Here is a 24,483-nt window from a genome sequence, read left to right on the forward strand (position 1 = left end):
AATTCTTAACTACTCCTAGGTAGCGCCTTGTTATTTCCTCTGCTAATCTGTTGGAGAGATTCTTAACTGCCTCTCTTTCTTTAGCATTCTTGCCATCCCTTGAACCTGAAAGTTGCTTCCCATTTTTGATCAGTTTCCCTTTCGAATAAGTCTTAAAATCGTTTTGAAAAATCCCAAAAAATCAAAAAATCTCAAAATCTCAAAAAAATATTTTGTCTCCTGGAGAAAATCTCCCTTCCTACAGATTTATTTCATATTATCTCTGATCTGTGTTGGTGGACAGAGATCAGACCCTTCAAAGTTAATTTATCCACCTGGCGGCTCCACATCATCCTCATAATAAAGACTCCGCTGGAGAAATGAACCCAAAAGAAATAAATGCGCAGATCAGGCTTTTAACTTGGATTATTATCCAAAAGGTCATGTTCTTTCTCTTCCATAAAATTTTGTTGTGTATATTGTATTTTAAACGTGATTTTACATTTGTTTTCTATGATTTGCATTTTGAAAATATTGAGGAAAGCCCACCTTGCACATTAGAACAACAGCCTTTAAATGTTGCTGAAAATCATCATACAGCCAAGGAGGAAACAAATATCAAGGCAAATCACCCTATCCCTGTTCATATCGAGCCCAGTCATTCAATCCCTGTACATAACCCAGTGCCTCGTAAGGTTCCTGAGAGATATAAGCCCCTCATTTTTCCTCCCATGCTCAATCCTTTGCCAAAAAATCACCCCGAGTATATCCCAAGATTTGATGGAGAGAATGGAGTTACTGCTCAAAAGCATATCCAGGCTTTTGAAGACTATCTTAATATATTTGAAGTGCAAGATGAGGATGTTAGTATTAGGCTGTTTTCCCTTTCTTTGCAAAGCGAAGTTAGGACTTGGTTTAAAGCATTGCCTGAGGCTAGCATCTCTAATCTTCAGCATTTTTTCAATCTTTTCCTTGATAGATGGATGATTAAAATTAATTTCATTACTCTCATTCAAAATTATGATCAATTAAAAAGGCTCCCTAATGAATCTGTTCAACAATTTTCTGATCGATTTAATCAAGTTTATCTCTCTATGCCATTGAACATTAGACCTCCCCCCGATCTAACTCTATTGCATTATCCAGGAGCTTTTGATGCAGAAATGGAATTCCGTTTGAGGGAAAGGAGCCCGTCCACTATGAAACAGATGCAGGACATAGCTGTGGACGTGGAGGCAAATCTGAGAATGAGAGAGAAACAACACATAACAGAGGAAGAGGAAAGAGTTCATAGTCTGTTACAGAAGTCAAAGGAAATGATGCAGCTGATCACAATGAAAGTGGAATGTTTAGAGCACCAGAAAGGATCTGTTTTCCAAAAGGAAAGTAATGATATTCATGAACAAACCTGCCACAAAACAGATGACATATTCATACAGCCATATGTGAAGGAGCAATCTCCTGATATACTATGTGAATATGGCGGCTTTTCTTCTTTCAACTGCTTGCCAAAATACGATGAGTATGATGATGACCATGAGCCTAATGACCAAATCAGCCTTGCAGAGGAAACAAAGCCTGTTTTGGAAAAAAGCACAATTCAGGAGCAGCAGCCTGAAATCGGTGACTAGCTCGTTCATTTCAGCTATAAAGAAGAGGAGGAAAATGTTGTAGACTTTGATTTTAGCGAAGGAACTTTACCTTTTTGTTTTGAGTTTTTTCAATTTATTAAGGAGAATTATCATGCTCTGTATAATCAAGTGTCAGCAAGTGTTGACATTGAGCGTCTGGAGGATAATCAAATCATTGTTCAAAATGAATCGCCTCTAGTTTCGCAGCTCCGAAGTGTTATTGAACTTCAGATTGAAGAGGAGAACTCGGAAGCAGCAGCGTGTGATCAAATGATCCAAATTGCTCCACTGTCGCTTCGTTTTGAGTCATCTGAATTATGTAAAGAAGAGAAGCAGCAGCAAGTGCAAATCAGTCAAGTGCCATCTGAGCCTGTTTGTAATAAATTGCAAGTATCATTCCAAGTCTGGCATAATCCATCAGATGACAAGTTGTGTGATGTAATGAATCAATGCTCTTCTCCATTTGCAGGTTGCAAGGTTCAATATCAAGTTGTTGATAGTCCCCCAATTCCAAAGCATGATGGCTATCCTAAACCTTTGCACAATTCTTTGATTCAACCCAGCAATTGTATATACATGTTACAAAACCCTTTTGTACAGTTTCTTGTTTTAGCAAGGAAGGTCAGCAGTTTCCTAATCTCCTCAAAGATTAACAAAGCCATATCAGATTGCAAGATCACTATTTCAAGCATCAACAAGCGCAAGCAGCAAAGCTCATTGATGTTTATAATACTTAAATGGCTGCATTGGCTGTTCCATTTCACCTAACAACAAAGTGAGTGCTGGTTAGGGTAAGTAGGTAGGATTAATAAGGCAGCCAGCAAAGGGAATTTTGCAGAATACAGCAAACAGAGGATCAAGGCAGTCTGACCTGCTGTTCTTGACTTTTCACAAGGAAAAGCCATCCCCAAGTGGAGCCACTGTTAGCCTCCTGTGGCAACAAGGTGTCATTTTTCATGATTGACATTTTTACATGCCAAATATGTCATACTTTGTAAGCCGTAGTGTTCCATATTTCCACAAGATGCCATGAAGTATGCTGGTCCAAATGCATTGTTTTTTCATTTTTTATGAGCTGTTCCAATTTTGAAGAGCTTTCTATTTAAGGGCAGGCCAAACAGTTTAATCTTGGCCTCCCTAGGTTTCAATTTTTGTCTTAGAATATAGAGAATAAATCTGTCCAAACAGTCTAATCTTGGCAGATTTGTAGGTAGGTAGAGAAACAAAGGGACCCAACGGTTTAATCTAGGCCCTGGCAGAAATAAGTGTAGATTTAGATAGGAAAAAAGAAAAAGAAAATTGTAAAGCTGGGTCTGCAAGTCTAAGTGCACCCAAAACAAAAAGAAGAAAAAATGTTAGGAAGTAGGCTGGGTAGGTAGCTGTATGATTGCAGAAAGGTGATTTATGATCAATTTTGTGTTTTAAACTGTTTTATCTTTACAGATCACAAGGCAAGCAGTTTTGCATTTAGAAGACTCAGGGTGGAATTCACTAACATCCCCCTTCTTCTCATTCCCCCAAAGTCACTTACTAACATCCCCCAAGAGGTCAAGATCTGCTTGATCCTCTTAGTTTCATCATTTCCATGACATATGCCTTGGTGAAGATCTGCTTCACCCAAGGAAAGCTCACTCATCATCTGTGAGCCCTCTTTTCCCCAAAATAGCCTAAGGTCTCATACCTTAGCGCCTTCTTACCATCTCCATAATAACCACTAACAGTATTACATAACTCCCTATTAGTTTTTCCCTTCCCCTATTAAAATCATGTATATAAATCCCCCTATGTAAATATCCCATCCTTGGAAATATAGCCATACTTTCTACCAAGTCCGGGAAATCTCAGTCCATCTGGGACTGTTTTTAGCCCATCTGCGTCATTGACGAACTGGTTTGACATCTGGTCAGCTGGTAACCTCTCCCTTAACCCTAAAAACCCCCAAAAAAACCCATGTTTCCACGTTTCCCTTTGTAAAATTTCACCCCACCGCTGTAAAAATCCCTTAAACCCATTTCCCTAAGTTTATAACCCATCTGCCACGCATATTAATTTCGGAATATTCCTGCGAATATTCCCGCCCGTTAACCCCCCATCCTGTCGCATCCACCGCCAGCCGTCCGATCCACAGCCCTGCAGATCTACGGCTGGCAGGCATCCTTATCCCCGACGCGCCCGGCCTTTAACGTCTGGGAGTTCGGCGGTTTTGCCGCCGAACTCCCACCACACGTCAGGCGCTGGGCCGTGGCGGAGCCCCTCCCTCTAAAACCTCCATCCCACATAAGCGGTGCGCCACATACCGCTTACCGCCCGGTGACGTCACCAGCCCACGTCACCCCCCCTGTACAGTCACCCGCCTGCGTGGCCTCCTGCCACGTCACTGCCACGTGTCCCGCCACTGTACCTACCACGTCATCGACCGTACGTGATGACGTCATGCTGACATCATCCCGCCACGTCGCCATGCTGACGTCACCCGCCGTACAATGCTGACGTCATCAGCATTTTTTGGACGCAGAGGCGCGAAAATCGCACTTCGGAGCCCCAAAATCGAATTCTGAGGCAGTTTTTGATGAGCGATCACAGGATTTTTTGGGCCGAAATGGAGAATCTTTAGGGAATCTTTAAGGAATCTTCACTCCATGCGGCCCCAAGAAGCCCGAAAAGGCGCAAAAATGATTCATTTTCTTCACATAGCATATCAAAAGGACCAGAAAGCAATTCCAGATGATACAACGGCTGAATAACGGCCATTTACTGATGGTTAGACCCGCAGCACGTCAGAGCAGCATCCTGATTTATTGCCAAAGAGTATCAGAGGACGAGAAGCAGCCAAAGAGTATCAGCCGAAGATTTGTTTAGGGGGCTCGAAGCACCTGAAAATTAATGGAGCCCCCAGAAAGTCAAATCAATAAGCATCAGCCCATTCCTGCACTCAAATCATAGCTAAAACTTTAAATGCAGGCAGAGAGCAAGGAGCAGAAACCCATACATATTTATTTCAGAAGCACTGCACCAAGGCACCCAGGACTACATCATTTATTCATTTTTATACGGCCGCCCCCAGCGCAGCCCGAGACATTCTTTGCATTTATTTCTAGATAGGATTGGGTCAAGTAGTCATTTTTTATGACCTAATTAGGTCAAGATGTAATAAAGGAAACTCTGTAGAGAGTTTTGCCCTATATATACCACCCTCTGTATAGTTCTAAGGGTTGGTCAATTGATAATTTTCGTTAGAGACTCGCTGTATATACCTGAACTTTTCTGTAATCAAAGATTGCTTAAAGCTTGGAGAGCGAACTATCTGTTGTTGATGAATGTGTTGAAGAGTTGGAGATGGAATTCCTGCACTGTGGCCTGAAGCAATAAGTGCCTCTTATCTCTGTTTATGTGTTTGCCATTATCTAAATAACAGGAAGAAAGAATAGCCTAGAATTAGTTTAAATACTCTCTATGCTCAATTCCTGCTGTTTATTGATGTTTTCTTCTGAATGAATTGGTTATGAACATTGAATTCCTTCTGGCTCATGTTTACCCCAGTTCACCTATGCTGGCCAATTATCTAGGAATTCTTAACTGCTCCTAGGTAGCGCCTTGTTATTTCCTCTGCTAATCTGTTGGAAAGATTCTTAACTGCCTCTCTTTCTTTAGCATTCTTGCCATCCCTTGAACCTGAAAGTTGCTTCTGCTTCAGTTATTTTGCTCCATCTTCCCCTCACTGTTATTAAGGAAAGACACCATCAGTTCCCCTCGTCGACTCCACGCCCAATGGTTTGAAACATTCAGACTATACTCAGCCTCTCTACCTGAAAGTGTCAGTTTTCCCACCAAAACTCAATCAAAACTCCTGTGCACCATATCTAGCCTAAAATCATCCCTTTCAACAAAGATAAATCATAAAGAGAGAGCCCTCTCTAACTGCAGGCAGGCTAGGGCCTGCAGTCCAAAGTTGGTTTGTGGTTACCTCAGTCGTATCCCTTTAGGAGTCAAAAGGGACAACCTGAGTGATAATATTACCACGAGCCTCTTTTTATAATTTCAATAAGTTAGCCACTGCTTTATTAACTCATTTTCAATTGCCTGTCAGATACGACAATGGAACGAAACCATTAACTTCACTAAAATAATCCGCGGCCACATATATTTCTGATCATATTCATGAATGGTGACGTAGAAGGTGTTTAGTGAAAGTTTTCATTCCGGATCAAATTTTAGCGGAATGGTTCATTAAATCATTGTTACCTAAAGTCACTGGAGATGTAGCTAAGGGAGGAGTTGTCCTTGAAGAGTAAGTCATTGCTTAGGCTCAGTACCTTGACCTTGTCTATACGCAGTCAGGTACTTTACATGAAAAAATCCCTGATCTTCCAAAACATGGTCAAACAACTACAACTCCTTAAGGGTCTCATGCCACTGATGGTATGATTGGTTCAGTTAGCACTAAAAGCAAGAAGAAATCTTCAAAGAATTATTCTCCTATAATAACTTTACCTGATTCCCTGAAAGGATATTCTTCTGCTGAAATTTCTGCCAACGTCCATGTCGTAGAATCATCTACGACCAAAACTGGTAGTAAAGAAAAAGGGAAGAAGGAAAACAAACAAAATTTAAAAGATAAAACAGATAAAAATGAATCTACTGACGAAACACGTAAACCTCGCTATCCTTGTTTCATTTGCGACGAGGATCATTTTACTAAAGAATGCCCACATTGAGCAGAGGTTTCAAAATTCGTTAAAGGTTCTCAAACACTTGCTGTCTTGAAGGATCCTTCTCCTACTCAAGATAGTAAGATGGTTGCTTCTTCCTCGAATGCCTCAGAAGAACCCATTATGATGATGTCTCATGTCAGGATTGCAACATGATCACAAGATTATGGTAGTAAAAATCTTGTTGATGGTAAAGACGCAACATATTCTAATTCAAACACATCAACGACACCTCCTCCTGGTTTTGATCCATTACAGATCAAGAAACCCAACCCTGACTTAGTAATCAAACTGCCTGCTAAAGGTATATTTCGGAAATTAGCTTTCAATCCACATGCGAGAGCTGCTCAGAATTATAACATTGTTGAAGACTTAGCTATTTCCCCTTCAGCAATGTCAGCTTTGGAAGTGCTGCAATCATGCCCAGCACAACGTAAATTACTATTGTCTGCTATAGGAGCTGTTGATATTCAAGATTCGAGCCTAATAATATTTGATTTAGAGAATAGTACATCCTGCCTACCTCATCAAATGGCTTTCCAGATTCTAGTGTTAGTAAAAAACAAACCTTGCTTTCAGACTGTGATTGATGAGGGGGCTTCTACGTGTATTATGTCGATCCAGTGTTGGAAATCACTTGGTTCTCCCACACTCAATTAGTCTCTGACAATTCTAAAGGCTTTTGATCGACGAGGGTTCCATCCTTTTGGTATTTTGCAAGATTTACCTATAGGGTTCGAAGGCAAAACTATAAATCTAGATGTGGAAGTGGTTGATGCCCCTCTAGATTACAACCTTCTCTTGGGTCGCAGTTGGTCTTATGCTATGACTGCTATTGTTTCATCAGTCTTTCGACTTATAAAGTTTCCTCATAACGGAAAGATCGTTACAATAGACCAGCTGACTTATTTCTCATCCGATCTAGCCTCTACAGATAGTTTTCAGCACATTGGTAAAATGACTATCCCTTACAAGGATGTTGGCGTAGGTTTGATTAAAGATTCTGGTTTGCTGGGAACTTTTTCCTTCCCTCCTCCTAACGTATCGCCTTCTATTACAAATATTCATATGATTTCATCGAATACTGTTACTTTTGATGATCCTCGGATTGTACCTTCCGATTCTGAGGTGGATTCATTTGATGGCGCGATGCCTTTGAGTCCCTTTGAAATTGCATATCAGGTTGTACAGTCGTTTTCTGATTCCTGACCAATCTCGAGGATAGTTTGTTCCTGTATCAACCTCGTTAAAAAATGAAACCGGGTGTCTCGAGGATAGTTTTTTCCTGTATCAACCTCATTAAAAAATGAAACCGGGTGGGTTGAGGATAGTTTTTTCTTGTGTCAACCTCGTTAAAAAATGAAACTGGGTTTCGAGGATAGTTTGTTCCTGTGTCAACCTCGTTAACAAATGAAACTGGGTGTCTCGAGGATAGTTTGTTCCTGTATCAACCTCGTTAAAAAATGAAACTGGGTATCTCAAGGATAGTTTTTTCCTGTATCAACCTCATTAAAAAATGAAACCGGGTGGGTCGAGGATAGTTTTTTCCTGTGTCAACCTCGTTAAAAAATGAAACCAAGTTTCGAGGATAGTTTGTTCTTGTGTCAACCTCGTTAAAAAATGAAACTGGTTGTCTCGAGGATAGTTTGTTCCTGTGTCAACCTTGTTAAAAAATGAAACCGGGTGTTTCGAGGATAGTTTGTTCCTGTGTCAACCTCGTTAAAACATGAAACCGGGTTTCGAGGATAGTTTGTTCCTGTGTCAACCTCGTTAAAAAATGAAACTGGGTGTCTTGAGGATAGTTTGTTCCTGTGTCAACCTCGTTAAAAAATGAAACCGGGTGTTTCGAGGATAGTTTGTTCCTGTGTCAACCTCGTTAAAAAATGAAACCGGGTGTGTCGAGGATAGTTTGTTCCTGTGTCAACCTCGTTAAAAAATGAAACCGGGAGTTTCGAGGATAGTTTGTTGCTGTGTCAACCTCGTTAAAAAATGAAACAAGGAACATGGAGCATAGTTCCTTGTCTTGTGTCAAACTCGTTAAAAAATGAATCAAGGGTTTTGGAGCATAGTTCCTTGTCTTGTGTCAAGCTCGTTAAAAAATGAAACAAGGAGTCGTGAGCATAGTTCCTTGTCTTGTGTCAAGCTCGTTAAAAAATGAATCAAGGGTTTGGAGCATAGTTCCTTGTCTTGTGTCAAGCTCGTTAAAAAATGAAACAAGGAGTCATGTTATGCTCTTAACCTGCAAGACGATACTAGAATACAGAATATGCGAAGAAATATACCCAGAACATAGAAAAGTGAGAAACAACAACAAGTATTTTATTATTCAGAAAGAAATGTTCACTTGCTTCTTCGAGGGGGCAACCTCCAATAGAGCAAAGCTCGATTACAAAATAAGACACGATGCTCCTCGCAGGGAGTCTCTATCCTTTATATATGACTCATACATGCAATACCATGGATCAATACCATGGTTCTTATTAATACCATCTATCTAATACCATGGCCCATTTGCAGCTAACTGTGGTCCCGTCATTAATTGCAGGTTAACCACTTACAATTATTAATACGGGCTTTCTTGACTCCTTACTTAACTATAACTATGACTTGATCCAACTACATAAATAAGGGGGTTAGGGTGGGACCCTAACATGCCCTCCCCATTAAGAATAGCCTTGTCCTCAAGGTTGAAGCTGCGGAAACTGCTGAAGAATAGTGGCTGGTTCCCAGGTTGCATATTCCGGAGAGGTGTATTTCCACTTGACGAGGACTTCCCGGATCATGCGGCCACGTAGGTGACGTTCTCGTGTGTCTAGGACCTGTTCAGGTTGGATCCAGATTGATCCTTCTTCATCCAATTCAGGTAGACCAGTTTGAATTCTGCAATTGTTCCCAATCACTTTCTTGAGGCATGAGACATGCAAAACTGGATGGATTTTTGCAGTGGGTGGCAAAGCTAGCTTGTAGGCCACTTCTCCAATGTGCTGAAGTACTTGATATGGTCCGTAGAATTTTGGAGATAGTTTATGACAACCCTTGTCTTTGAGTGAAGTTTGCTTATATGGTTGCAACCTCAAAAATACCTGATCCCCTGCTTGAAATTGGCGCTCTGAGCGATGCTGATCTACCTGTTGCTTCATGCAGTTTTGAGCTTGATGAAGATTCTCTCTAAGATGGGCAAGCATGGTTGTGCGGTTTTGTAGGAGTTGATCCACTGCTTGTACCTTTGAGCACCCCTTGATATAAGAAGTAGGGGAAGGAGGGAGTTGACCATAAACTTCTTCATAGGGAGTCACTTTGCTGGTGGCATGATAGATGTTGTTATACCACCATTCAACTAGAGGCAACCACTGTACCCATAGATGCTGCTTTTCTAAAGTGAAACACCTAAGGTAGGTTTCCAGACATTTGTTGACGACTTCAGTTTGACCATCCGTTTGTGGATGATAGGAAGCACTGATTTTTAGTTGTATGCCTTGTAGCCTGAAGAGTTCCTACCAAAATTTACTGGTGAATATCGGGTCATGATCAGACACAATAGAAGTGGGCATGCCATGCAATTTGAAGATCTGATCCATGAAAGATTAAGCGACCAAAGTCGGTGTAAACGGGTGGGGTAGGGTGCAGAAATGAGCATACTTAGAAAGTCGGTCCACAACCACCATGATGAATGACTTGTTTCCTGAATTTGGAAGGCCTGTAATGAAATCCATAGAAACCTCCATCCATATAGATGCCGGGATGGGAAATGGTTGTAATGTGCCTGGTGCTTTGACTGTCTCCCCTTTGTGGCGTTGATAGACATCACATTCTGCTACAAAAGTAAGGATGTCCTTTTTCATGCTTGTCCAAAAAAATGATCTTCTAGTGCGAGCATATGTCTTCTGAAAGCCTGAATGTCCTGCAATCGGGGATGAGTGCAATTCTGCCAAAATGCGGCTTTTGAGGGTGGATGTTAGTGATATTACGACTCTGTCCTTGTAGCGAAGAATCTCATCCTACCACGAGTAGCCCTTGGTGGAATTTGGATCCGCCTGCAATTGAGTAATGAGTTGGGAGAGCCAGGGATGTGAAAACCATTCCCTTCGAGCCTCTTCAATCCATTCTGGAATGGGAAGGGAAATTGCGAGCAGGGTACTTTCCTCCTCAAATTAGCGAGATAATGCATCTGCTACACTATTTTCACACCCTTTCTTGTAAATGATCTCATAATCATATCCTAGCATTTTGGCGAGCCATTTATTTTGTTGTGGGGAGGATAGGCGTTGCTCCAAAAAATGTTTAAGAATGTGATGGTTTGTGCGGATTTGGAAACGTCGCCCCAGTAAGTAAGGTTGCCAGGTATCTACTGCATGTAAGATGGCCATCATTTCCTTCTCATAGGTAGATTGTCCCCGATTCCTCCAACTTAGTTGTTGGCTTGTGAAGGCCAAGGGTCGACCTTCCTGCATTAAGACCGCCCCAATACCCGTACCCAAAGCATCACATTCAATGACAAAAGATTTGGTGAAATCAGGTAGTGCTAAGACTGGAGTGGAACACATGGCATTTTTGAGAGCTGTAAATGCCTGTTGTGCATCATCATTCCAGAAGAATGAATTTTTCTTGAGGAGTTGAGTGAGGGGCTTCGCAATGCGACCATAATTGTGGACAAATTTGCGATAATAGCCTGTGAGACCCAAAAATCCTCTCAGGCTCTTCAAGGTCTTAGGTTGAGGCCAATCCTGCATTGCCTGGATCTTTTTGGGGTCCACCTTGACACCTTCACGCCCCACAATGTGGCCCAAATACTCAACTTCTTCCATGCCAAAAGAACATTTGGTCATATTAACAAATAATTTATGCTTGTGGAGCAGTTGCAAGAGCAGATCTACATGCTGAAGATGTGCAGCCCAAGTGCAACTATAGATGAGGATGTCATCGAAGAAGACAAGGACAAATTTCCTGAGATATGGTTTGAGAAGGTGGTTCATAAGGCTCTGAAAAGTAGATGGGGCATTACAAAGACCGAATGGCATGACCAGGAACTCATAATGGCCTTCATGAGTTCTGAAAGCAGTCTTTGGAATGTCGACTTCCTTCATGCGAATTTGGTGGTAGCCTGAGCGAAGATCCAACTTAGTGAAGAATTGAGCCCCATTGAGTTCATCCAACAAATCATCAACAATCGGGATGGGAAATTTATCTTTGATTGTCAACTTATTGAGGGCCCTGAAGTCTAGACACATCCGCCATTCCCCATCTTTCTTGAGCACCATGACCACTGGTGATGAATAAGGACTAATGCTGGGATGAATGACACCTGCTTCCAAAAGTTCCTTGATTATTTTTTCTATTTCATTCTTTTAGGTGAACGGATATCTATATGGGCGCACATTTGGTGGTTGGGCCTCTGGAACCAAGGTGATGCTATGATCATGTTCCCCTCGCGAGCGTGGAAGCTCATGAGGCTTATCAAAGACTGGCAGATGGTTATTTAAAATCTGTTGCATCTCAGGATGAATCGACAGAGAATTGGGTTCGCCGGTCTAGATGGCATTAAATTGAGCTATAACTCCATGATGGCCCTTTTTTAGCAATTTTTCCATCCTATGTGAGCTGATGATAGAGGGAGATCCCGCCTGGAGTCCATGGAGGGTATGTGTGGAGTTGTTCTGCTTAAAGCTCATATATAACTCCTGGAAATCCATTGTGATTGGCCCAAGAGTGCGAAGCCATTCAGCACCGAGGACAATGTCGCACCCTCCCATGTGTATGGAAAACATGTGGGTTTTCAACTGATAATCCCCCATTTGAAGTTTGACATTTTCACAGCGGCCTTCACATTTCATTGTTCCCCCATCTGCAATTTGGACTTGGAAGTTAGAAACTGCTCGTACAAAACAATGCACTGCTTCCACGACTTTTTGATGGATGAAATTATGTGTACTTCCACTATCAATCAAGACTACTACTGGGCGATGTTTAATAAAACCTCTGATTTTGAGAGTTTGAGGTGAAGAAATCCCTGCCAAAGCATGCAGAGAAATAATTGGTTCGTCAGGGAAATTGTCCTTTTGGTTGTCCTCTTCTACCTCCTCCGGTTCCTCAAGTGGTGGGGCTTCCTCCGATGAGCTGTAATCAGTGGCATCGATTTGAAAAAATTTAGGCTCCTTGCATTTATGACCTGGGGAGTATTTTTCATCACATTAGTAACATAATCCCTGCTTTCATTTTTCGGCCATTTCTGCAGGTGACACCTTTTGAACCTTAAGTGTTTGAGTTGTGCTGTGAGCCTATGGGGGGCGACCCTTGGCAGTGAAATTTGGGCGAATGGACTGGGCTACTAACGCACGTTCCATGTTACGAGCTACCTTGCAAGCCTCCGACCATGTGGGAGGGTGGTGTAGTCGGACATGGGCTTGTATGGCCTCTTTAAGACCGCTGATAAAACATTCCGTGTAGAACACATCTGGGAGATCCCTAGTGCGGAAAGCTAAGGCTTCAAAGGCTGTAACATATTCATCCACTGTGCCAGTCTGTCGGAGCTTAGTGAGACGACCCAAAAAAGAAGATTCCTGGTCAAAGCGCTCTGTAAGAGCTTTTTTGAAGGTGGCCCAAGTCATAAAACTTCCATTGCAACGTTGATGCCATTCCCACCATTGCCATCTTTCATTGTCCAAGTACATGCTCCCCACCATAAGCTAAGTCTCATTATCTAAGATGTTATTCAGATTGAAATACTGCTCCATTTGTGCTACCCATGCGGCCGGGTGAGAACCATCAAATTTATGCATATCCAGCTTGGGAGGTCGTGGACGGGATTGTTGGCGGGTGCCCCAGAGGTGAAGAGAGTGGCTAGACTCACCCTCACTGTGTCCATTGCCAATATACGCCTCCTCTTGGGCTTCCTCCTTGCCCTTAGAGAGTGCATCAGATAGTTTGTCAAGCTGAGCTTGGATGGCTTGCAAGGATTGTTCAAGTTTGTCAATCTTCTCATTGGCCATAGTTTGAGCTCTAGTTTCTACCATGCACTGATCTGATGTACTTGAAATTTGGGACCGCCCGAATTTTTTTCGCTAACAAATGAATGGTACCCCCTTGATCAGCTCATCGTCCTGATTCTTATGGGCTAGATCACCAATAAGCGCCCCAGAGTGTCTCAGACCCTTTTTTTTTTTTACTCCTTGCTTAGGAATACTACAGTAGCCGAATCCTGAAAATGTCAATGCTGCCAAAAGTCCTGCGGAAATCATGCCCCGTTATAGGAACCCCACACAACTACTCAGATCTGGTGGATCTGAGAGATCTGAATGGTGGATCGGGTAGCTCTAATCGCTGGAACAGATTGCTGCTGCGGATCTGATGGATCTAATAGATCAGAATGGCTGGTCTGCTAACTCGGAACTGCGGGACTGATGTCTGCTGCTGCTGCAAACCCCCTTGTGAGATCTGATTTGGCAGAGATTATGCGTGATCCCATGTTAGAAAAGGGAACTATGGTCTCGAGGAGTGTCAGGTGCTACAGATCGCAATATACATAAGGGTCTGACAGTAGTACTCGGCCCAATGTTTCAGGGATCTAACTAAGGAGGATCAACCGTACCCTTAGTCGTACAACTTGACTACCCTTTTGTACGGGTGAGTAATCTCTCCGAGTTCTGTTCTCGGTGTACTATAGCAACAAGACGGCCGACGGTTTATCTATGGAAAGGTTTCAAAGGAGCTAGGGGGCTTTCGATATACCCAGAGGGTACTTGGAAGACAATTCGTGCGCGGTTATGTCTAATGCGCTACTACTCGAAGGGGTACCCACAGGGGTTACAAGGGAGTCCAACAAGCGTGATCACCTCTTGTATTTCCAGCGTGCATTCCTCCCCAAATCCGCAGGTTTATGCGCTCAATGACAGATCCCATGGTTTAAAGAAACCGGAACACGTCTCTAGCCAAAAAATTTTTTGCTAAAAATGGAGATCCCACCGGGCCTGGAAAGTGCTCTGATACCACTTGTTATGCTCTTAACCTGCAAGACGATACCAGAATACAGAATATGCGAAGAAATATACCCAAAACATAGAACAGTGAGAAACAACAACAAGTATTTTATTATTCAGAAAGAAATGTTCACTTGCCTCTTCGAGGGGGCAACCTCCAATAGAGCAAAGCTCGATTACAAAATAAGACACGATGCTCCTCGTCGGGAGTCTCTATCATTTATATATGACTCATACATGCAATACCATGGGGCAATACCATGGTTCTTATTAATACCATCTATCTAATACCATGGCCCATTTGCAACTAACTGTGGTCTCGTCATTAATTGCAGGTTAACCACTTACAATTATTAATATGGGCTTTATTGACTCCTTACTTAACTATAACTATGACTCGATCCAACTACATAAATAAGGGGGTTAGGGTGGGACCCTAACAAGTAATGGGGAAAGTTCTTGATCTTGAGTCAACCTCGTTTAAAAAATGAAACAAGGGTTATGAGGATAGTTCTTTTCCTGTGTCAACCTCATTCAAAAATGAAACAACTCCCTTTCCAAGTCGAGTCTTTCCAAGATCTCGAAAGTGAACTTTCATTCCATCCACCTTGTTGAATGAAATGAAGCTTGGGGGGCATGTACCTCGATTTTGAGTCATTATGCTGGGGGCATGCGAACTTATAACAAGCATATTTTTTTGTTTAAAGCTTGTGTAAACATGAAACTGATTCCAAGCAGAGTTCTCTATGGTTCAAGCTTGTGTAAAAATGAACCCATACCCGTTTTACATCTCACGATCGCCGTTTTTATCTGCTAAATTCTGTTAGATGAGCCTTGGTTGTTTTCATTCCATCGCCACCATCTATTTGGCCGATCATATGCTTTCACTTGGTTGTTTTTTATTTCCTGAGGGACCGCAACGATGAGTGGTTTTATTAGCCAGCCTCTTAACCATTACATGTTTTGAGCAGTTCCACCATTGCCGGAACTAGTTGCTACCCTTTATACCACTCGTTCCTCTAGGATGAGTCTTCTTTAAAGTCTTTTCTGACTCGTAAAATATGAAAAGATTGCTGAGTTTTTCCCTTTTTAACTCGTTAAATGGAATTAAAAAGGTGGTCCACTTTCAGCTCTTTTCTGACTGTATAAACATGAAAAGATCACCGGACTTTTGTCGTTTCAAGTTCGATACTGGTTATGAAACGACGTGTCTTCGATCACTTTTTTACTTTTTCGGATTGAGGCCACTAATTATGAAAAGTACTCCTTGATCGTAATGGTCAAGCGATTCTCTCGAGTATTATTTTATACTTTTTCGGGCTCGAGGGACATAAATTTACGAAAAAGGACCCCCCTGGAGTTTTCTTTTCCGTGTCTTTTTCAAACTCTCTAAACATGAAAAAGACTCCAAGTTTTACCTATGTCAGACTTGATAAACCCTGACGACATTGGACTTGTCACCATGACGAGACTAGAGTCCTCTTTAAACCCTTTTCAGACTCGTTAAATATGAAAATATTGTCGAGTGCTTGTCTTTTCCAGCTCGTTAAAGTATTGGAAATGTCATCCCTCCGGTATTATTTTATCCTTTTTCAGACCTGAGGGATTACTTTATGAAAAAGTACCCCCATGGATTTTTCTTAAGTTTTTCTTCTGACACCCCAAAATTGAAAAACACCGATTTTTTCCTATACTGGACTCACTAAAATTTAACAGTAAAGGACCTGTTCAATTTTTAAACAGGAACAAACCACTCCTTGTTAGGGTTCAAATTTTAAACTAAGTTGGACTCATCCGAAGGATGAGCTTATAAACAAGCAAATGTTATCCTACTCAAGCTTGTCAAAAATAAAGAGGTACTTACTAGAAATGGTGGGGGAAAAGAGAGAAAAATGAACCTGTTTGTTACACTTTGTTTTTTTTAGAAAAGTCGTTAACCACTCTTGAACATGACACTTTTTGTTCACCTGGGTCGGGAAATCCTTTGCCTAACAGTTAATCAAACCATATTGAAAGTCTTCAGCCAGTTTCTGGGTATTAGCTTTGGGTCAATTGTCACCAAGCCATCTGCAGTGTCTTTATGTGTTCAAGAGAATAGTTCAAACCAACCATTCATCCGCGAGATATCTGTCATCCATTTTGACCATCCCTGAGTCAATCCTTGCCAATATATTTCTTCAAAACTTGACCTATGATTTCATGTTGTGGGCTTGCCTACGACGGATCGTTTTCTATCGACTTCAGTTCATTATCTAGGAAGTTGATCTAGAAATCGTCAGTACCTTGAAAACTGCATGCCCTAATGGCAGTTTTCTTGCCTTTGACGATGGGTTGCATCATTGACCTTCGATCGAATGATTCTATGACATGTTCGACTTCAGTTCATTTATTCACATTTCATGGATTGTACTGGGTACTTTGAGATCCATTGACATTATTGTTGGTTTCTCCCACACATGTTAACAGTTCACATCATTGACTGGTAATCAAGTGGTTTCTACCATGTTCGACTTCGACACATTCATTCACATGGATAGAATCGTACTAGTTCGGGAAGCAGAAATCAAGACCCTGGATCTATTTTCTACCATCCAGGTTGCGGGGAATTTTGTTATTCATTATATAGTGGACTATTCATAAATAGATGACTGTGCCCATACTGTGTCTAAACATGTCTATACTCTTGATGTATTACAAAATCATTCCTGTATCAGAACAGTTTAGTTAGTTTTCTAGTTAGTTTTAATCTGAGTATGGGAATGCCTACCTCAGCGATGATATGTCTACATATATATATTTTGCATTGAATGTTTTTATAGGTTCCAACTAGGGTGTCCACAAAATGATCCTTGAAATGATAAAGTACTTCACTCTTCATAAATGACAGACTCTATCTTCATCTATTACAAACTTCGCACTTTAGGGGGCAATCTGTTGCATTAAAAATTGTCACCTTGACATTCTGCTATCTGTGTGAGTTCATTACCACTCATACTTTCCTCCTCTACAAGTCTGAAGCATCAGTTCCTCATATCAAGTCTTGAAAGTAAGAGAAAAACCCTCAAAAGTCTTTAAAACTCTAGTTCTGAACTTTCTCTTTGTATTACCTGCGGTCTTGCACCTAATGGTCAAGTCTCCTGTGCACCTGACCACACTCTCTGTGTGTTAAAGGTGCGGACCCCTGTAAAAGTTAAAAAGGCATGGGTATATTCTGAAAAACTCACTTTCACTCATTTCTAGAAGCTTTTGGAAGGAATCTTGAGGTGGCAAGTTCACTCTCTTAAGGTTCATGCATCCCATACCTTAATGAGCTAACCCCCTGATGTGAGGAGCTTATCCCTTTGAAGGAGGATTCTATCCTTTCATAGGTGGACCCGTAACTTCCTCCTCTGCACTATGAAAAGAAGCATTGGGCTGGTTACTAGGGAGGTTAGAAGCTGAATATTTTTGAGGTGAAATGCTGCTGGAACTTAGTCTTCTTTAGTTGAGTTTTTATGAGGAGAGATTACATACCTCTAAGATCTCATTTGGAGGAGTGCAAGGCTTGTCAAAGTAAAGGAAATTCCTGTCTGGGACCCCAGGAAGAGCTTGTTCAACATCAAGGCTAAAAAGGTTGTAAGGTTCTTCTACTTCAAAGTTAATACAAATAAATTTGTTTTTCTCAATAAGCTGTTGATTCATGGTTTATTTTATGGATTCCTTGATCACCATAATAGGCATGATTTATAATATTTGCTATGTAGGTGCTATTTAATGTTTTCTTGTTTGTGATTGCAGGTCTTTAAAGGTAACTCTTTCGAACGATTGGAGGTTAACTCTTTCGAACGATTGAAGGATGACTACTACGAACAAGCATTGGATCTAAGGTAGGATCTTAACACCTTTGTAGTATTTATTTATAAATCGCATATGTCTAGAGAAAGATAGATTTGTTTGTCTATTTGTTGCTAGACTATCTTCTTATACTAGGGAGATTGGCCTTGTCCGCAAGATTGATTTATCCAGCCAAAACATTTTAAATAAAAGAAAACTACCTGTTCGAATCAATAGATACAATCCATGGCTACAGGATACCCACCTTGCAAGGCACTCTGCTCACCCTAAATTCCTTTACTTTGTTTATGGAATAGGGTAGATTCAAAGTTTCTGTGAGAGTTATCATCTTGTCCAATTCTATGTGATAATGATAAATATTAGTTTGCAAAGCTAGAAGCATATCCCTAATACGCGGTGGATATCATCTGTCACATGCTAGCCAGAAATTGGTTACGTGGGTGGTGCATGCAAAGAGATCTTGTATCTTCTCTCACATGCCAGCTAGAAATTGGTTACGTGGGCGGTGCATGCAAAGAGAACGTGTCACATTATATGGTTGTGTGGCAGGACCACTATAAAGTTATCAATTAATACTTTTAAAGTTAGGGTTATGTTGAGCTGAGCTGTTTTAAGTTGCAACTATGTTACTGTTTACTCTATATTATGCCAAAAACACACGGTCAGACAAGTTGACAGTCAGACAAATAATTTATATGTGATGATTAAAGAAAACCAGGAAAACCTGGAGGTTATCTTCAATTCTATAGTCGGCACTGTCGTTTGAAAGCAATGCTGGATATGATGTTTTCTTTTTCATTTTATGGCTTGGATCTGGTAAAATGAGCTCGTTTTATGCATTCCAGGGCTGCGAAAGTGTAAGAAAATATTTTACCGTTACTGAAGAAACAATTGTATGACAAGTCCTTGCAGCGGACAATTAGTTTGGACATGTGTCGCTAATACTGTCAGCAAAGTGTTTAACAAAAGGCATATTGAAGCTCATCCTGCTCAAGTATTTAATAAGGCTACTGGAATATGTTTAATGCATTTCGGTGCCTTCTAAGCCATCCATTGGCTATCTTTTTTCTTTAACCTTTATTCTTCTCCGCTGATGTATTAAAGGCTAGGCCGGTGTATTAAAGCCTATGCGGCGTCTTTAAATTTAAAGTTTGGCTGGCACTGTTCAATATTCCAATCTTCTGTTATTTTTGCATAGCTTTCTAGGTTTTTGTTAGAGCCTTTAATGTCAATATTTTCATTATCTTTTGTATAGATGTTTGTCGGAATCTCATGAATTAATTTCCTTCACAGGAACAATGCCATCTGACATCGAGAAAGAGTCTGCATAGCAATGGTCCACTGAGTATCCAAAGTGCTGGCTCATTTAACGGGAGTCCTCCAGTTTCACCAAGGGGATCTGATGATTTCAAGGTATGTTATTTTACTATTTTTTCTGGAACAGATCATGAAACCTAATAAATCATGTTTCTTGAATGTATTCAACAATGAGTCTATCACCTCTGTGTTGCCACACCTAGACAACAATTGTGCAAGAGAATTTTAGATATGTTATGTGGTTGACATTATCTTCTTCAAGCCTGATTTACTGCAACAAGCTTTCAATTCTGATGTGTAGGTTTAGTTTTGGTTATATGGTTCTTTGTTTCAATTTTTGTATTCTGCTACTGGGTATAGTTATGGTATTTGCATTCAGCTTCCTTTACAATCATTCTGGTTATTATACATTTGAATTAAAAGTATAATAAATTTACAATGGAGAGCCTTACCTCTATCATTGCTTCAATTTTGGAACGCATTGGTGTTTTCATCTGAGCACAATGAAGATATTTTACCCTTTTTATGAATGTTTGATCTCTTTATAAAAATAGCTGGAAGATAAAAATATAAGCTTTTGATTCAAAGACTAGCAGGCGTTAGATATTCAGCATTCCAATGAAAGCCATGAAGGTTCTGCGTGTTGAATGGAGTAGCTGTTATCCACCACAATAGGTCAACTTTGCCATTAAACATAAGAACAACTTTGCTATTGGGACTCTTGAATGTTTTAATATTATTTTCACTATATGGGTCACATTCCAGCTTCATTCTGGGTGTTATGAAACCAGCTCACAAAAAGATAGAAAAGATATATCAACACCTTATAATTCAGCCTCTTCGAGGGGGCAACCTACTTTACATTACACAAATGAACAATTCTTGGATGATACAAATGAAAATACCTCCTTTCTATATATAGGAGTCTAAGGGGTCATAATATAATCAGAGCTGACATAACAATAATAATGTAAGGGCATAATAATAACAATAGTGGGCTTCTATGGGGCACAATAGTAACAATATGGGGACTACATGGGTACAACAATATAATAAGGGGTTACACTAGTAGTATAGGGGCCTAACATGCCCCTCTCCTTCAAAAAGTGTTGTCCTCAATGCTTGAGTAGTTTTTGATGTTTCTGTATAAAATTTTTGTCCTCCCATGTGGAATCTTCAGCGGGTAAGTTCTTCCACTTGATGAGATACTTTGAAATTGATCGATCTCCTCACTATTAGGTTCTTGTTTCTGTGACTGCTCCAGGTTTCAATATGATTTTTCCTTCCTCTTCAAGTTCTGACAATATTGTTTGAATTGGGATATTTTGCAACTTTTGAATAAGTGGCCATACTTCTTCATCCTTCTTCCATTCATCCCTTGCTTCGTTTATCCAATCATTCATTTCTTCTTTCTCTGGGGTTGGGTCCTGGCGTATATCCTCTTCTTTTGATGTTTCTTGATCCTTTTCTTCCTCCTCTTCATACTCTATGTAAAATAATGTCTTCTCAGCACATTTATGACCTTTAGTGCATTTGCTATCACAATTGTAACAAAGCCCTATTTCTCTTTTTTCTTTCAATTGTTGTGGTGTAACCCTTGTAGGTTGTGGAAGGCTAGAAGAAACAACACTTCCATCTTTATAGTTGTGAGGGGTAGAATTCCTTATTGCCATAATTTTACTTTCCACAATGTAACAAAGCCCTTTTACTCTTTCCAATTTTTGTGGTGTTGCTCTAAAGAAGGTGTTGCTCTTTGTATCCTCATAATGCGCTATCATTTCCTCCGTGAAAATTGACCACGTAACAAGTTGTTTACAAGAACAAAGCCCTTTATACCATAAAAATTGATCCGGTTCTAAATATGAAGATGTAATACATACCTTTTGTAACAGTGGTACACCATGTAGATCAAAATATTACTCCATCTGAAGTATCCAATTTACCGGATCCTTGCCACCAAACTTCCTCATCTTGCTTTTTCTTGATTTTAGGAGCTCAATATTGAAACAACTGTAACTCTGTACGTTCAGATCTTTAAGTTCTAAAATTGTGACCTGCAATAGCCCTCTGCATCCTCTTTCCAATGCCACCAGTCTGATCCCAATTTGATTCTCCAAGGAAGAGTTATGCCAAATCTCCCACAGTGACCTGATTATAGACTAGTTCAATAGAGTGAACTTCTACGACGTTCCACGTGTCACTGTTTCAACCTTTGGCTCTGAAAAATATATACAAGAAACTGTAGTCCGTCCTCTTTTTGTACCTTTTTATGAAATTTAAATCCGATGCTCAGAGAGAAAGTTATGACGATTTTCCCTAGGTCACCTGTTTGGAATGTAATTCAGGAGTCTGGAAAAAGACCAACTTCATCAGATCATATCTCTGCAAATATAGCACGGAAAGCTTTGAAATTGGGAACCGAGGTTCAATGCGATTTTGTCTTAAATGGTTTTTTTTTTCACTTCAGAAACGTCACAGAAAACAAGTTATAGCGAAAATGACACGATGAACTATTAGGAGTAGCGAAACCTTAGAATCCAAAGCTCTGATACCAAATGTTATGAAACCAGCTCACAAAAAGATAGAAAATATAGATCAATGCCTTATAATTCAGCATCTTTGAGGGGGAAACCTCCTTTACATTTCACAAATGAACAATTCTTGGATGATACAAATGAAAACACCTCCTTTCTATATATAGGAGTCTAAGGGGTCATAATATAATCAGAGCCGACATAACAATAATAATGTAAGGGCATAATAATAAAAATAGTGGGCTTATATGGGGTACAATAGTAACAATATGGGGACTACATGGGTACAACAATATAATAAGGGGGTTGTACTAATAACAATAAGGGGTTACACTAGTAGTATAGGGGCCTAACACTGGGAGTTTAAAATTTATATAAAATTTCATTGAAACAACTAATGTCAAGAATTTTTATCTCGAGTGGGGGAGGGATTATTACAGCCCCCTTCTCTTTTTCCACTCATGCCACCTGTTGGGTAGCTCATCTAGAGTGTGCTATGGTACTAGGATACCTAGTGTTTGCTTGAAGACTCTAACCCTGCAAATTTTAATTTATTGGCAGTTCTGTAAGACTGTCAAGTCAACAAAAACACATTTTGGGGGAAAAATAGTAGGATGGTGGCTGAAAGATATAAAAGAGAAGAAAAATAAGAGACCCGCATTCATAATGCACAAGTTCATGTTGCTATTTCAATTGCTGGTGTAGCTTTTGCGGTTGCTGCAGTTGCAGTTGTAACTGCTACATCTTCTGGTAGTGGTGAGAGTAGTCAATCAAAGACAAGTATGGCAGTTGCATCAGCAGCTGCACTTGTAGCAGCATAGTGCGTTGAGATTGCAAAGTGTATGGGAGAAAACAGGGAACAAATGGCATCCGTGGTAAGCTCTGCTGTCAATGTCAAAAAGCCTAGAGATATTATGACCCTAATTGCCGGGGCAGCCACATGTACTCAATTCTTCCTGAAGAACGAACCTAAATAGAGTAGCAATTGGCATCCATTTCAGAAAACTAAATAGAGTAGCTTTCATTGATTACATTGATCATTGCTTCCACTATCTCTTTTGAGTTTATGTTTGCACGAAGAAATTAGAATCTGTTATTTCCAGCCAAAAGTTGACTTCAATAATATCCTGTTCGATCTTGTACACAGTATTCTTACAAGTTTGTGGGTTGCTGTGCCAAATCCTTTCATTAAATTTTATTTTCCTTCATGTAATCAATGTCTGATCAACTTCAAAGGGGTAGATGACTTGACACTGGGACTTTTTGTATGGAGTGAGGAACTTGGGACTTTAAGAGATAGATATTTCACATGTTTTTGGAATATCTCATAAACCCTTATCCTGTCCAACCAGCACTGCGTGGAGCGACAACTCTGAAAGCAAGAGCACAGAGACAAATATGGAACCATGCAGCTATTATTCCATATGAAAAGGGGCCCAATCCAGTAGTTGGGTTCAGTGAAGTGTTAGCTTCTGAGGATAATGAATCAGAGATCTGCTCCCAGGATTTTCTTGAAAGAGGAGCAGAACTTCTAAAGCGCACAGGAAAAGGTAGTTTTATTATTCAAGATAATGTCTGTTTGGGAAGTTCCAATAAATTTGGGTTTTAACTGATTAGTTATGTTTCCTGATGTCAGGTGCAATTCGCTGGAAACAGGTTGTTGTTTATGTCAACAAGAGGTCACAGGTGAACACAACAATTTTTTGTTTGTATTTTCTCATTTAAATGTCATATTTGAGTTCTGCACAGTAGCAGGTACACATTGTGTCTTGAGGAAATTCTGTCTCATTTTTCTCTGTTGCATCCCAGCTGTTGACAAATTTGTTTGCATGCTTTGCTTATTCTTGGCTTGGTTTCTCCTGGTTTCTTCCTAGTAATCTATACTACTATTAACTCCCGTGACAGTCATCATTATAATATCTTCATGTAAACTGATATTGTTATTATTTCTCCCTGTAACTTTATTTTTGGCCTTTGATTTCCATGTTTTAGTCAATTTTATCAGTCAAGAAATCAAAGGAACTGAGGATGAATCTGTGGCAAATCGTAAGTAATTCGAAAGGAAAAAAAACAACTTTTGATGTTTTATTTATTTTTTGTTGGTTTCTAGTGATTTTATTACGTGAGGCATTGCGATAACATTATAATAACAAATCTTTTTGAAAAACTGATTGGATTTGATTAAATATTTATCTGTCCTAAAATGTTTTTCTTTTAAAGAAAACCTTGGTTCGATTTTTGGAATGAACTTGTATAAAGAGAAAAAGAATGGTGTTTGTACTTATTTGCATGACAGGCCCGTGTTTGAAAGTATCGAGTGGGACTTGACATAATAATTAGAACACCTTTGGACCCTCCCAACCATCTTCCATTACCGCTTATAAAATGGGTATAATTCAATGTTTTAATAGCAAGCCCAAGCAGATTGACTTGTTGCATCATGTTCTTTTAACTTTAGCTAGGTGTCATGCATGCTTTGGTATATTGATTTTATCAGTTACATTGT

General features: G+C 40.1%; 1 pseudogene; it reads left to right on the plus strand.

Moving 5' to 3' along the window:
* Positions 1–1,142: 1,142 nt before the first annotated feature.
* Positions 1,143–24,483, plus strand: part of LOC149177500 (VAN3-binding protein-like) — a 167,851-nt pseudogene continuing 144,510 nt past the window's right edge.

Source organism: Pinus tabuliformis, chromosome 4_1, assembly GCF_031772625.1.
Source record: "Pinus tabuliformis cultivar Carrire ecotype Pingquan chromosome 4_1, CPIR1, whole genome shotgun sequence".
NCBI classification, from domain to species: domain Eukaryota; kingdom Viridiplantae; phylum Streptophyta; class Pinopsida; order Pinales; family Pinaceae; genus Pinus; species Pinus tabuliformis.